The sequence below is a fragment of the Vulpes vulpes genome, chromosome 2 (assembly GCF_048418805.1).
Source record: "Vulpes vulpes isolate BD-2025 chromosome 2, VulVul3, whole genome shotgun sequence".
Lineage (NCBI taxonomy): Eukaryota > Metazoa > Chordata > Mammalia > Carnivora > Canidae > Vulpes > Vulpes vulpes.
Genome location: NC_132781.1, coordinates 43,300,780 through 43,316,719, shown reverse-complemented (window position 1 = coordinate 43,316,719; position 15,940 = coordinate 43,300,780). Strand labels below are relative to the sequence as shown.

General features: G+C 40.3%; 1 protein-coding gene across 2 annotated transcripts in view; it reads right to left on the bottom strand.

The window, feature by feature from the left end:
* The window catches only part of TAOK1 (TAO kinase 1), a 153,771-nt gene extending 142,162 nt beyond the window's left edge, over nucleotides 1–11,609 (bottom strand). Inside the window, exon 1 of one of the 2 annotated variants that reach the window (XM_026016302.2) lies at nucleotides 10,901–11,609. The gene's annotated coding sequence lies outside the window, so the exon portion shown is untranslated. The remainder of the gene's footprint in view (nucleotides 1–10,900) is intronic. The other variant, XM_026016303.2, reaches the window with a different exon arrangement.
* Nucleotides 11,610–15,940: the final 4,331 nt, after the last annotated feature.

Sequence of the window (15,940 nt, the reverse complement as noted above, 5' to 3'; positions counted from 1 at the left end):
TCCAAAGATATTTATTTATTTAAAGTAGGATCCATGCCCAACATAGGGCTCAAACTCATGACCCTGAGAATAAGAGTTGCGTACTCTACAGACTGAGCCAGCCAAGCACCCAGTATACCAGTATACTGGTAGTTTAAATTCAAATTTCATGAATTATTATTTTGATTGATGTTTTCATAGTATATACCAACAAGATATGTTATATCCTGACTATCTCAGAAGTGTTAACGTGACACTGATTTCCATATTAAGAAAAGCATGAGTAAACCAAACAGCTTAGAGACTATGCTTCAAAAGGATTTAAAAAAGAATGCTTTTCAAAAAAATGTTTTAATCTCATTATCACAGTGCTAACAGAATAAGACAGAGTAAAATAATGGATACTAAAATTTGGGATACCAACCCCTTACCTTTAATCCAATATAATTTATATTAACAGAATAACAGTTCACCTTAACAAATTGTCAAAAACAACTAGTTTTTTTGTTACTTAATAAACATTTCATATCTCAAAAATAGAACCATTTTATTGTTAATGACTGAATGTACCACCTCAAAGAGTCAGAAAACATATTTTGGGTGTCTGTTTACTCTATCTTTCACCATTCCTACCCTAATATATTCCACACCACCACCTGGAGGGTTGAACGAAATCTGTACTTCCAAAACTTTTAAATTAACTAGATGCCCATTAAATTTAGTTGTTTAGAGTAAAATATCAGGAGGCTCATTATCAACTGAAGGCAAATTTTTGAACAAATGATACATTATTAAAATATCTACATTTTAAATCTGATAAGGAAAAGTTTTTGATGCCTATTTAAAGTTCTCAAAACATGGGCGGCCTGGGTGGCTCAGTGGTTTAGCACGACCTTCAGCCCAGGGCATGATCCTGGAGACTCAGGATGGAGTCCCACACTGGGCTCCCTGCGAGGAGCCTGCTTCTCCCTCTGCCTATGTCTCTGCCTATGTCTCTGCCTCTCTCTCTCTGTGTCTCTCATGAATAAATAAAAAAAAATCTTAAAAAAAAAAAACCCCGGTGGGGCAGCCCCAGTGGCGCAGCGGTTTAGCGCCGCCTGCAGCCCAGGGTGTGATCCTGGAGACCCGGGATAGAGTCCCACATCGGGCTCCTTGTACAGAGCCTGCTTCTCCCTCTGCCTGTGTCTCTGCCTCTCTGTCTGTGTGTCTCTCATGAATAAATAAACTTATTCTTTTAACTTACTGAATTATCTAATACATATTACAAGAACAAAATTCATGTCAGTATTTTAATTATCTTTTAAGCTATACTATTCTTGAACATAGTGGTTCTCTCCAATCCATTTACTATACATTTGTATGTATAATTAGTTCAATCAAAATGTCATGTAAACAAAAAGATATCCAAATTCTATACTTTTCATTGCTAATAACCAAGTCTATTATAGGACACTTCTTTCCTAAATAGAAAATTTTCACATCTTTTCCTTCTTAAAATCCTTTTAAAGTTTTACAGCATTATTTTGTAGAATTGAACATTCTCACATAATACACAAAAATATCTGTCAGTACCTAAATTGAAGATAAAAGGAAGGATCTTTTCATTAGTCTACTTTAAAATTATTTCTGCTTTACTAGATAATGGAAAAATTAGCACTAACAATTATACATCAAAGTAAAGAATATGAGGGGTGCCTGGGTGACTCAGTCAGTTAAGCATACAACTGTTGACTTCAGTTCACAGGATCTCTGGGTAGTGAGCTTAACACCTGCATCAGGCCACACCCAGCTTAAAGAGTCTCCCTCTCCCATGCTCCTCCCCTCCCAAAAGGTAAAGAATCTTAAAGTAACCATGTTATATTGCTCCTCAGGGATTCAGAACCCTTGAATTCTAAGGGAAAACTAACAAAAAACAAATACCATACTCCTATAATGTGATGGTCCCTACATCACAGTCATCACCTACCACATACACAACATGAGATTACCAAAACTCTGTATCTTAAATACCATCAAACACATTACGCAGTTTCTATGCAACAATAAAGAGTAAAGTTTCCTTATCAAGTACAACTATAGATAAATAATTTTAGTCTTTTTTTTTAAAGATATATTTATTTATTCATGACAAAGAGAAAGAGAGATAGAGACACAGGGAAAGGGAGAAGCAGGCTCCATGCAAGAGCCTGATGTGGGACTTGATCCCACGATTCCAGGATCATGCCCTGAGTCGAAGGCAGATGCTCAACCACCGAGCCACCCAGGCGTCCCAAGTAATTTTGGTCCTTACAATCAAAAATACGGATGCTTTGGGCCAAGAGAGAAAGCCTTCCCAAGTTTGAATAATACTAAATTTCTAAGTGCAAAAAAGGAAATACCTTGACCTTGTCCAGTAATACTGTTAACTTTTTCTGAAATTTCTTTCTCAGTCTCAGTGGAAATAAATTTGAAGAAATCAATCAAAAATACAAACTAGAGGGGGATCCCTGGGTGGCTCAGCGGTTTGGCGCCTGCCTTTGGCCCAGGGCGTGATCCTGGAGTCCCGGGATCAAGTCCCGCGTCAGGCTCCCGGCATGAAGCCTGTTTCACCCTCCTCCTGTGTCTCTGCCTCTCTCTCTATCATAAATAAATAAATAAATAAATAAATAAATAAATAAATAAATAAATCTTTAAAAAAAAAAAAAATACAAACTAGAGACTCCTAACTACTACAACTGGACTAAGAACATCAATCAAAACATAAGGATATGGTTAGATGTATCCATATGTGCTTCACTGAAGCACAAGAAGCACAAAGAAACTGAAGCACAAAGAAACTTTAAAATATATACTTTACGGGCAGCCCCAGTGGCGCGGCGGTTTAACGCCGCCTTCAGCCTGGGGTGTGATCCTGGAGACCCGGGATCGAGTCCTACATCGGGTTTCCTGCGTGGAGCCTGCTTCTCCCTCTGCCTGTGTCTCTGCCTCTCTCTCTGTGTCTCTATGAATAAATAAACAAAATCTTTAAAAAAAAATTTCCTGTTATAAAAAAATATATATATACTTTACTTGTTTAATATATTTATTTTTTTATTTAATATATTTAAAGTTACCTTATAAATCCTATTAAAATATAATTTAAAAAAATAAAAAATAAAATTTTAAAAATCCACATATGCCCCAAATAAAAAGACATTTTCTCAATATGTTCCAAATAAAGTTTTCCCTTTTTAAAAAATAATTTTTTAAGATATATGTTTTTATATATATTAAAATATTTGTTTGATAGAACACAAGGGGATGGGGGACAGCAGGAGGAGAAAGAAAAACAGGCTCCTTGCTGAGCACAGAGTCCACAGTGGGGCTCCTGGGATCATAACCTGAGCTGATGGCAGATACTTAACCAACTGCACCATCCGTGTGCCCCAAGATTAATTTTTTAAAAGATTTTATTTCTTTATTCATGAAAGACACAGAGAGGGAGAGAGGCAGAGACACAGGCAGAGGGAGAAGCAGGTTCCATGCAGTGAGCCCAACATGGGACTCAATCCTGGGTCTCCAGAATCAGGCCCTGGGCTGAAGGCGGCTCTAAACCGCTGAGCCACCGGGCTGCCCAGATTTATTTATTTTAGTAAGAGAGTGAGAGAGAGCATAAGCAGGGAGAGGGACATACAGAGAGAAGTAGACTCTCTGCTGAGCACAGAGCCTGAAACGGGATGGATCCCAGGATCCTGAGATCATGATCTGAGCTGAAATCCTTAAGAGTCCAACACTTAACCAACTGAACCACCCCAGTGACCCAAAAATAAATTCTGTGAATCCTAAGTAACTGTACTCAAACACATAATGTGACTCTAGATACATAATACAGGTTCCCAAATATAAAAATCAATATAAAAACCTCCGAAGTTACCATCACACCCAAAATTGCTGGTACTCTAATCAGGATCTTTTAGACAGAGTCCTCAGTACCCTAACAAGACTTGAAGCCTAAGAAATGTAAATATACATAACTACCAAATAGACTAGAGATAAGATCAGGAGAGATTGAAAGTACACTTATTTTATCATACTTCAGAGACATTAGACATAAAAAGGATGCTGGGTGCCCCACTGGCTCAGTTGGAAAATCATGCGACTCTTGATCTTGGGGCTGTGAGTTTAAGCCGCATGTTAGGTGTAGAGATTACTATAATAAACAAACTTAAAAAAAAAAAAAAGTAAAAAGGATGAGTTGAAAAAAAATTTCAAGAAAATTTAACTGTATATCCAGATCACATAAAAATACAGCAAAAAAAAAAAAAGGTTTCTCATTAGAATGCTTACCCTTACATACCACATTGTTATTTACCATTTTTAATTATTTTTAAAGATTGATTGATTGATTGATTGATTGATTTATTCATGAAAGACACAGAGACAGAGAAAGAGAGGCAGAGACACAGGCAGAGGGAGAAGCAGGCTCCATGCAGGGAGCCCGACATGGGACTTGATCCCAGGTCTCCAGGATCACACCCTGGGCCAAAGGCAGCGCTAAACTGCTGAGCCACCAGGGCTGCCCTACTATTTTTAATTTTAAAAAATTGTTACTGTGACGCAGTAAATTGAATTCACAAGCCATTAATAAGTCATAACCTAAAGTTTTAAAAGCACTGGCTTCGAGGATCTGACGACCATTGGAGTTCCTTACTTTCATGAGTACCTACTTTAAGAAAATATTCAAGAGGTGGAAAATATGAAAAGACAGAATTCCTCCAAGGCAGGAACCATGTCTTACTGGCATATGATCACCACTTAACATTTGTTAATTAATACATTGTAGAATACAAAGCACTTTCAAGGTAAGGACACACAAAGGATACCTATAAAAATAAGCTTAGAAGAGCATGAGTATTTCAGATTCCTTCAAAGCTAGGAAGGTGGAGAGAGCTCCAGGAAGTAGAAGAGTGACACCAGCTGACTTTTAAATATAAAAATCAAGAACCGAGGATACCTGGGTGGCTCAGTGGTTGAGTGTCTGCCTTTGGCTCAGGTTGTGATCCCGGGGTCCTGGGATCCAGTTCTGCATCAGACTCCCAACAAAGAGCCTGCTTCTGCTTCTCCCTCTGCCTATGTCTCTGCCTCTCTGTCTCTCTCATGAATAAATAAATAAAATCTTTAAAAAAAAAAAAAAAAACAAGAACCAACGGGAAAGAAAGTCTCTTATAGAAATACATAGCAGTCCACTAGAGGTACAAAAAGTTTGTAAGCTACTCTTGATTAAAAATTCTATTCCTTTCAAAAATATATGTTAAGCTCCAAATGTATTAATCCAAATCAAAATTATGGAATGCCCTTCAGTCTTAAATATTAGGCTCCTTGTATTAATTTGTAAACATTTACTAAGTTGCTAGTACTTGACAGCCAACAGCTTTTTGAGCACTTACTATGTATCAGGCAATAAGTACTTAAGAAGAGTTATCCCATTTAAACCTAACAACCTTGTAAAATACTATCTTCATTTTATAGGTGAGGAAAGTAAGACTTAAAAAGTTACGTAAAGAAGTTACACAGCTAATAAATGGTGAAATTAAGATATATTAAGTGCCAGTATTATTATCAGTGGCTGCAAATCAGAATATTTTGTTCCATTATTTGTCAGTGCTTTTCTCAGAAACTAAGTTTTGGGGGTGCCTGGGTGGCTCAGTCAGTTGAGCATCTGCCTTTGGCTTGGGTCATGATCCCATAGTCCTGGGATAGAGCCCCACTTCAGGCTCCCTACTTAGTGGGGAACCTGCTTCTCCCTCTCCCTCTGCCTGCTGCTCCCCCTGCTTGTGCTCTGTCAAATAAATAAATAAAATATTAAAGAAACTAAATTTGCATGTCTTTCTAAATGGAATAATTCATCTACTTCTTAATCTGCATAACACTTTTACTGAATAGGTTTATCAAAAGGAAAAGACCGCCTCTTCTCAACTTTAAAGATAAGTTTAACATCTTTAATATTAGTTAATTAAAACTAGGTATGTTTAGGGGCACGTAGGTGGCTCAGTGGTTGAGTGTCTGCCTTTGTCTCAGGTGGGGATCCTGGGGTCCTAGGATTAAGTCCCACATCAAGGTCCCTATGGGAAGCCTGCTTCTCTTCTGCCTAGATCTCTGCCTCTCTCTCTGTGTCTCTTATGAATAAATAAATAAAATCTTTTAAAAAAAATAGTTATGTTTAGGGGCGCCTGGGTGGCTCAGTCAGTTAAGTGTCAGCCTTCCGTTCAAGTCTCGATCCTGGGATAGTGGGATTGAGCCCTGAGTCACGGCTTTCTGCTTAGTGGGGAGCCTGCTTCTCCCTCTCCCTCTGCCATTCCCCTTGCTTGTGCTAGCTGGAGTGCTCTCTCTCTGTCAAATAAATAAAATACTTTTTTAAAAAAAGTAGTTATGTTTAGAGGCAACTAGCTGGGTTAGTCTGTAGAGCATGCAACTCTTGATCTTGGGGTCATGAACTCAAGCCCTAAAGCTTACATAAAAACTAAAATTAAAAAAAAAAAGGTAGTTATGGTTAAATATCACTGATATTGGCATTTTTAACAGGCTGTATACTTGTACTTTCATTTACTTTATTTACATGCCAGGTACTTATATTTTGAAAACCTTTCCACCTTTTATGTGCCACTTAATTTTGTCAGTAAGTAAAAAGATGCTGCGTTTGACTGTATTGCAGTCCAAAAAGTCTGCTTCTAGCACAACTGCAAGAGACTGACAGAAATAACTGTTACCAAATGTTGATACATCCCAATTGAGAGGAATTATTTCTAGACCCTCCACAGAACTTTTTAATTCATGTGGATTTTTTAGAAGGTCTGAGACATCTTCAATGAAATTAAACGTCAATTTTTACCACTAAAACTTAAGATGCTTTAATCCAAAAATGGAATGTAATGGAATGAAATAATACAGGTTTGTATCTTTTTCACTTACATCTTAGAATTTGAAATCTTGAAGAATACAAAAAAAAAAAAAAAAAAAAAAAAAAAATCCAGCCACAAACAAATATAGAAATGTAAAGGCAAACATAATATTGGCACTCTGTTTAACAATTTCAATTTTATGCAAGACTTTGAAATAATACTTTTCAGAAAAGTCTCATTCATATATGATCCTGAACTGAACAGCAGTTAATACATACCAAAGAAATTCCTATGAAAGATTAAATTAGTACAAATGTAATCATTGTAACTGACACTACTGATAACCAAAAAGGATACAAAGAAAAAATTAACTGATTTTAATACACAAATCAGCCAAATGAAAAACACAGAATTTACTTCCAGGTAATGTGAATAACAGATTAATCTCAAATCTAATTTTAATGCCAACAGTTGGCCCCTAGGTAATTTCTGGATTTATTAAATATTTATATCCACTAAGTATCAGCAAACTACTAAAATAAATTATACCCTTTATGTTTAGTTAAGAGCATCTAGTCTTGTGAATCCCTGGGTGGCTCAGCAGTTTAGCACCTGCCTTCAGCCCAGGGCGTGATCCTGGAGTCCCGGGATCGCGTCCCACATCGGGCTCCCTGCACGGAGCCTGCTTCTCCCTCTGCCTGTGTCTCTGCCTCTCTCTCTCTTTCTCTCTCATGAATAAATAAATAAAATCTTTAAAAAAAAAAAAAAGAGGGATCCCTGGGTGGCGCAGTGGTTTGGCGCCTGCCTTTGGCCCAGGGCGCGATCCTGGAGACCCCAGATCGAATCCCACGTCGGGCTCCCGGTGCATGGAGCCTGCTTCTCCCTCTGCCTGTGTCTCTGCCTCTCTCTATCTCTCTGTGACTATCATAAATAAATAAAAATTAAAAAAAAAAAAAAAAAAGACCATCTAGTCTTGAGGTGCCTGGGTGGGCTCAGTTGGTTAACAATGAGACTCTTGATCTCAGTTCAGGTCTTTTCTTTTTTTCTTTTAAAGAGAAATACAGAGAGAAAGGCAGAGACATAGGAGAGGGAGAAGCAGGCTCCCCGCAAGTAGGCTGATGTGGGACTGGATCCGGGAACCCCAGGATCATGCCCCAAGCCAAAGGCAGATGCCCAACCACTGAGCCACCCAGGCATCCCCACTCAGCTCAGGTCTTGATCCCAGGGTTATTGAGTTAAACCCCATGCCTTTTAAAATAATTAATTAATTAAATCTTTAAAAGAGCAACTAGTCTTTCTGGTGTTCTATAACCAACTTTTTTTATTAATGGAATGGCATTATAACATTGGACCAAATGTGTATGTGCCTTGATATACAGAAAGCTTGTTTAATATTAACACACATTCAATTAATTGCCATATCCACAGTTCTCTCCAAATTCGTATTATAGAAAATACAATTATTTTCTATTCAATTCACTCATATTTTTGGTCCTGTACACTGTTACATTTCTTTAAAACCTCTCATAGTTTAAATATGTTTGAGAAATTATCCTTCTGTTTGGAAGAATTTTTGTTACTGTCAAGATAATCTTAGATTATTAAATCCAGTTGATTCTTAGAAAGTCTTCCATCTATAAAACATGAGAATTATAACCAAATTAACAAATCAGATATCAGAATGCCAAAAGTTAAGTCATTAAAAGGGAATCCAGAAAAAGAGTCAGTTGTGAAAGAACAGGAAGTGATGTACACTGCCATTTGTAGATGAACTATTTAGAAACATGAGTACCATACTAAACTGGAATCAACCAAACCCAGACTTAACAGCTCTCAGTATTCTGACAGTGGCATCGAGGTCAGCTGAAGTAACCCTTAGGCAGTTTTCTCCTAATAGTGAATTTATCTAATTGATAAAGAACACACTTTTACCACTTTTAGAATTCCTACAAGCTATGGAAAACAATGTTTCTTTTTAATTTTTCTTAAGAGTATCTCTTAGTTTAGCATGCATTTTGAAATAGAGCAAGTACTTTACTTATATTATGTGTACATCCTTAAGTTTTGCACCCTTTGTTGACAAATCTTCTCTGCCTGCATCTTTCCAGGACAAAAACATCAGTCTTTGCTGAGCAGTATGCTTGGATTTATACATACTTGTATATATGAATTATCAACAACAAACCATAGCATACAGAATTCGACTTTATGGCATAATTTCCCATATAAGGGGAAACTCTACACACCACAACATGCAGCTTTGCGCCATGAAATAAAGATCCAAAGTACTACTTAAGTCAAAATGAATTCAAATAAAAATAAAAAGGGAATTAAGAAAACAAGGAGAATTCTACTTTTTGAGGAAAAATAAACTGATTTAACATATTATTAACATGCCTCCCTATATCAAAATTATGAAGTGAGATGACAGAAATTAAATTAGTGCTGAAAACTACTAACATCTTTAAATTCCAGTCCTACCTAACCCAGGTTTCAAAATGCAACAAACACACCTTAAACAGGTCTGATGAACAACATTAAATATACATGGCATTCGGAAGTATTTTAAAATAAGTCACCGACTAAGCAAAGCTTAAACACCAAATATAACCTGTTAGTAAAATATCAAAACGACCCATATCTGTACATATTTTAGTCTTCATTGCTTTGTAAAAAAAAAAATGATAAAATTAATCCAAGAACATTCATATCTGAAACATTTTTAAAATCACTTCATCAGTAAATCTAAATACTTAAAGAAAAAAAGTATGAATAGACTTCAAGGCTACTCTTTGATCACAAAAAGCAATTGGCAACACACTTCCAGAATGTTAAAATTTTTATTTTTTATTTATTTCTACTCTACTAAGGACAAAACCAACAAGTACTACTGTAAACCAGATAGGATGATTTGTTTTAAAAAAATATGACATGAAGCAAAAGAAGTGGAAAAATGACTGACTACATAACACAGATCTTATCACAGCATAATTAGGCAAATTAGAGTCTGTTTTCTCATTTCTTTAAGAAACAAAGCATTTCTACAGAAAGGTTTGTAACCTAATCATTTTCAGAAAAATTTCAATGTTATACAAAATAGAATGAACCCTAAAAATTCACAGCTCAGGGAGAATGTCCATCAGACGGCCTGTATTAATCTTTAATAATTCTCCAAGAACTACTACAGTCACAGAAAGAAAAAGGAGAGGGGCATGAAACAGTACAAAATTATTTTATTTGAATCCCAGTGAAAACCCAATATGCTCACCAAAAAAAAAAAAAAAAAATGTCACTCTAGTGTTTAAAAGAGATCGAGAGAGACATCAAAACTGTTCAAACATGGCAGGGTTCCTCTCGAGAGGCCATATCTCCCAACAATAACAAGAGGAACAGATACACTTCCCAGGGACAGATCTCAGGGGAAGAATATTAAACCGGTACTGTTATCGATTTAAAACCAAAGGGAAAAGGGTAACCTTTCCAAGGGAAGCGCCATTACTTCCCTCTCCAGCTCCCCCTCCCTTCAGTGTACACACAGGCCTGTGTATGAAGAAGAAACTGCCTTGGACTTCTGCAGCATTGCAGTAGACTAAAGGATGGGGAAGGGGGAAGGGTAGGGGGAGAGAAACGCTTCCATCACCCCTATAGGAGTATAGATCTCCTGAGCAAGGGTGGAAGCCACCTAGCAGGCTACCCTTCCCAAGAATACAGACACTACAAAGGAGGAGAGGGAGGAGCAGAGGGATCAGAAAGGAAAGGGACCTCGCGCCTTTAAATCGGGGTGCACATCAACCCAGTCTCCCCAAGAGAGCCACACCTTCCTCGAGACATCCCCTTCCACCACTCCTTCCGGTGACCCTCAGGAAAGAGGAATGTAACTGCTCTTGCCCCTCAAAACGGGAGGGAGCCCAGCTCACCAGCTTCTTCACCCCACCCACAGAATCACAGACCCTCCTAGTCTCCCTCCCTACCCCACCCCCACTTCCCTTCCCGGAGGGGCCAGAGTGGGCCGAATTTCCCCGCCCCCTCCAAGTCTCCCTTTCCCAAAGCAGAGGTGCCCTTACCCTTTCGCCGACAGGTCTGGGGCGGAGTAGACAGGCACAGCCCCCTGCAGCGCTCGGGTAGCCGCTACGCTGGAGGGCGAGGAGTGAGGAGGAGGGGGCCTGGCGACCGACCGCCGCTCCCCCCCCCCCCGGAGCCCCAGCAAGCCGCCCAGCCCAAGCTCTGCGACAAGGGGCGGGGGGGGGAGGGGGCGAGGGGACGACCGGGGTCGAGGAGGCGCCCTCAGCGCTTGGGCTCAGCTAAGATGGCGCGGGGAAGTGCTGGGAGCCGCCGCTGCCGCCGCCTCGGGGGAACCGGCCCGGGCCTCGGCCGCCGTCCGTCCTCACACAGCCGAGGCCCTCTCGTACCCCGCCACGGCTCCTCGGCGGGCGGGCCCACGCACAGCCCTCCGCTACCACCACCACCCCTGGGAAGGGGGCGCTCACAAAGGGAAGAGAGGCCGCGGGCCGGCCGGCCGGCGGCGGGGCGGGGTCCCCAGGGGCCGGGAGGCCTCAGAGGTTCGCGGGTGCCTCGCGCTCTCGGCCCGCGAAGGGCGCAAGCAAGCGGGACCCCTCCTCTCTCCTTAAACAGGCGGCGGCACCGACTCACTATCTTTGCCACCCTCCCTCTCTCTCTCTCTCCGAGCCCTGAAGCCACAGAGCCCGGCCGCTGCCCAGGCTCCCCCCCCTTCCCCAACACCACTCCCCTCCTCCCGACAGTCATCCCAGTCTCCGATCTCGCGAGATTTCCCGCCTGACAGGGCCGACCCTGCGCGAGACACGACGGCATACGCGTGCGCGCCCTCACGGGAGCGCGCGAATACTTGCGCCGGGTGGAATCTGCTGGGTGCGCTGAGTCCCAGCCTCGGTCCAGCCCGGCCGCCCTCGGCTGGCGGAGCTCTTCTGCCACGCGGGCGTCAGGTGCATTCATTTCACCCTGAAATTTGAGAAAGAAGAGTTATCAGCTCTCCTCTGTTCTCACTTCCAAAACATCCGCTCCCCATAACCCTGAGAATGAGAAGCTTGCGCTGGCACGTAGGATATCCAGTTCTTACACACCGTGGTTCAACTACTCCATGGAATTCGGAGGTAAACTGGTCAGTGTAATCTGTACGTAGCTGAGTTTTTGAGATTCTAAAAGCGTATAATGACTTTTGGACAGGTAATAAGAGTTGATACAGATTAAACCACCCTATATGTTGGTAATGGTAGGAAAGAAAAATCCTTGACAAGTTTTTGTTGGTGTTTTTAGTAGTTTTTGAAACAGGAGCAGCAAACAAACGGAAGAGTCCTACGGGTCCTAATGCAGTAAAGAGAGCTACCAATTTTTTTGTGGTGAAACTTTTTTTTTTTTTTTTTTTTAGAGGAAAACTCCTTCAGTGGACTATAAAGAGAGCAATTTTATTCAGGAACCAGAAATTGTGCCTCCAGTGCAGTAAAAAAAACAAAAAACAAAAAAAAAAAAAAAAAAAAACTTGGTTCTTCAACTGGTAAGCAGTGAGATAAATAGATATGTTGTGTGAGACTTAGGAGTAAAAATGTACTCCAGAACAATTGGAAGTTACAGTAAACTAGGAAAGTAAACTGGCTATGATCAGAAAAACAAGGTATCCACTTCAGTGGGTTATACATATAATTTGTTCTAAATATGCTTTCTTATAGTAAGGGATTTTGCTGTCAGTCCTCTTTTCACCTATATTGTCAACTACTCTCAAGTGGCAACTTTCCCTCAGCATAACGACATGTTCGAATTTCTTTGGAGGGAAAAGAAAGATTGCTATCTTTGTCTCTCCTCCACTTTAATTTTTTTTAAGACTTTTTTTATTTACTCATGAGAGACAGAGAGAGAGAGAGTAGAAGCAGGCTTCATGCAGGGAGCCTGATGTGGGACTCAATCCCCGGACTCCAGGATCACACCCTGGGCCAAAGGCAGGCTCTAACCTGCTGAGCCATCCAGGGATCCCTCTCCTCTACTTTATTTTTTTTTTTTTAAGATTTATTTATTTATTTATCATAGACAGAGAGAGAGAAGCAGAGACACAGGAGGAGGGAGAAGCAGGCTCCATGCCGGAAGCCTGACGTGGGACTCGATCCCGGGTCTCCAGGATCACGCCCTGGGCCAAAGGCAGGCGCTAAACCGCTGAGCCACCCAGGGATCCCCTCTCCTCTACTTTAAAGCCAAGCTTCTTGGAAAGGTTGTCTGTCTTTCCACCTCCATGAAACTGATCTTACGAAGGTCAAGAATGACTTCCTATTTGCTGTGTCTAATGGAGTCATTTTATTTTATTTTTATTTTTTTATTATTATTTTTATTTAAGTTCAATTTGCCAACATATAGTACAGCACCCAGGGCTCATCCCATCAAGCGCCCTCCTCAGTGCCCATCACTTAGCTACTCCATCACCCCACCCACCTCCCCTTCTGCAACCCTTTGTTTCCCAGAGTTAGGAGTCTCTCATGATTTGTCTAGCGGAGTCATTTTAATCCTTCTTGACATCTACAATATTTTACATAGTTGACACTCCTTCCATCTTGAAACTATGTTCCTCCTTGGTTTTGGGGATTTTTTAAGATTTTATTTATTTATTTATTTGACTGAGAAGCACAAGCAGGGAGACCGGCAGAGGGAGAGTGAGAAGTAGGCTCCCCACTGAGCAGAAAGCCTACTGCAGTACTGGATCCCAGAACCCTGGGATCATGACCCAAGCTCATGGCAGATGCTTAACGAACTGAGCCACCCAGGCGCCCATCTCCTTGGCTTTTCAACACCACTCAGAACCAGTTTTCCCTCTACTTTCTTATCCTTGCAGCCCCTCTTCCTCCACCTATCCCTCAAATGATGCCCTTCCAATCCTGATCCCTTCTTCTGAAAGTTCCAACAAGGATGTTCTCTTCTAGTTATTTCATACATTTAGATATGGAAAGAGATTCTGGCTTTCCTATGATATTTATTCTTAATTTTCTACAGAAAATTTCAAACTTACACAAAAGGAATGGAGTATAATAATAAACCTCCATGTGTCCATCATCTAGCTTAAACTGTTACCAACATTTTATCATTCTTGTTTCACCTATTCTCCCACAACCTTTTCTCCCCAATGAATTTAATCCCCATTGTATTTTTCTTTAAGATGTATTTATTTGGGAGAGAGAGAGAGGACACATGCAGGGAGGAGGAGGGGGGGGCAGAGGGAGAGAGACAATTTGGAGCAGACTCCATGCTGAGTGTGGGGCTCAATGGAGCACTCGATTCCACAACCCTGAGATCATGACCTGAGCTAAAATCAAGTGTTGGATGCCAAATGAGCCACCCAGGCACCCCTTAGTGTATTTTTAAATAAATCTCTAGTAAACCATTGTAACATTTTACCCGTAAATACTTCAATACGTGTCTCTAAGAAATACTTTGGTTGTAACATAACTACATCATCATTATCACACCTTTACAATAATTTTTATTATTTAATACCCAATCTATATTCAGTTTTTCCTAAAGTTTCCAAAATGTCTTTTTACATTCTATTTGTTAGAACCAGGACATGAGGGCAGCCCCAGTAGCTCAGCGGTTTAGCGCCATCTTTGGCCCAGGGCATGATCCTGCAGACCCGGGATCAAGTCCCAGATCCAGCTCCCTGCGTAGAGCTTGCTTCTCCCTCTGCCTGTGTCTCTGCCTCTCTCTCTCCCTGTGTCTCTCATGAATAAATAATAAAATCTTAAAAAAAAAAAAAAGAACCAGGATGTGAAATTCTACACTTTGCATTTGATTAATAGATGCTTCTTATATCACTTTTCGTGTATAACAGTTCCCCCTTCCTTTTTTCTTCTTCTTTCTTGCCTTTTTTTTTTTAAGATTTTATTTATTCATTTGAGAAAAACGATCATGGGAGGGAGAAGGAGAGAGAATCTGAAGCAGACTCCACACTGAGAATAGAGCCTGACGTGGGGCTGGATCCACGATTACAAGATCACAACCTGAGCTAAAACCAAGAGTTGGATGCTCAACCAAATGAGCCACCTAAGCACCCCTCTTTCTTTCCTTTTTATATGCAGTTTATTTGTCTAAAAAATCAGGTTACATATCCTGTAGAATTTTTCCACATTCCAGACTTGCCAATTGATTCTTCACAATGTCATTTCTCATTTGCTTCAATGCCCTTATGTCTTATAAACTGGGAGTTAAGGGCAGCCCGGGTGGCTCAGCAGTTTAGCGCTGCCTTCAGCCTGATCCTGGAGTCCTGGGATCGAGTCCCACGTCAGGCTCTCTGCATGGAGCCTGCTTCTCCCTCTGCCTGTGTCTCTGCCTCTCTCTTTCTCTCTCTGTGTGTCTCTCATGAATAAATAAATAAAATATTTTTAAAAAATAAATAAATAAATAAACTGGGAGTTAAATCTAAACATTTACTACTACATAGTAGTTTTCTTTTAAATAATATTTTGGATCTGCTACTACCTATGAGCTGTTTCCCCAGCACATAGAGTATCTTAAGAGACCCTGGCTATCTTTTTAAAAAATTATTATTCCAGATCTCTACCTAGGAGTTGGTACTAAGAGGCCTCCCTCCTCAAATTCTTCAAATTTCACACAAAATACACCGATACATACTCATGGGCTTATCCTGTTAGTAAAGTATCATTGGTTGATACTGCAAAACATATCAGTTATTTAATTTCTAAAATTGTATCCAAACAAGAAAATTATACTCATCGGTGGTAGGAAAACAAATTAATACATAGAACAATTGCAGATTTTTCACTGTCTGTGATTTAACTCCTGAACATTTCTCTGATGCATCCCTTTCTTCATCCCTACTGCCTCTTCTGTAGTGGTTCATACTCAGTTTCTAACCTGGGATACTGTAATTGCCTTCCAACTACTCACTCCTAGGGTGCTTCATTTCCTATACTGAGATAAATGATTTTAATCTTCCTAAACTGCAATTTCTAAGAGCTGAATATGTCATTTCTCTGCTTAAAATTCTTCCATGGAAGGGACTCCTGGGTGCCTCAGGGGTTGAGAGTTTGCCTTAAGCTCAGGGTGTGATCCCAGAACTCTGGGATCGCAGG